Here is a 448-nt window from a genome sequence, read left to right as displayed (position 1 = left end):
ATATTCAAGACCGAGGGTATTATAAAGGAAATCATTCTTATAATGATGTCCAAATCGAACGCCAACATCTTTTATAATCGTATCTTATGAATAAGATTTTCCCTTTTAACATTCCTGTTTAATGATTTACTGCAAGATGAATAGCCTGGTTGCCTGTTAATAATGACCATGCATACTTAACTCGGAAAGTTTATGAAAATGGAAAAGTTTTCATTTGCCGTATTTTTCTTTGTATTTGGTGGTCTTTTTCCCTGTAAAAGAGTTTCAAAATTACCTCTGGTCTTAAACACCAGAGGCAAACAACTTTCTTCGCTGAAAAAGACTGAAAACAGGGGCGCTTGTCATAAGGAATGTCCCTACTTTAAGCGTCCTATGCATAGAAAAGTACATTCTTGTATATTATCCAACGACTCTAACCATTTTATAAATTTTGTTCATAAGGATTCTG

Source organism: Penaeus monodon, chromosome 28 (genome assembly GCF_015228065.2).
Source record: "Penaeus monodon isolate SGIC_2016 chromosome 28, NSTDA_Pmon_1, whole genome shotgun sequence".
NCBI lineage: Eukaryota > Metazoa > Arthropoda > Malacostraca > Decapoda > Penaeidae > Penaeus > Penaeus monodon.
This window is presented reverse-complemented; position numbering follows the sequence as displayed.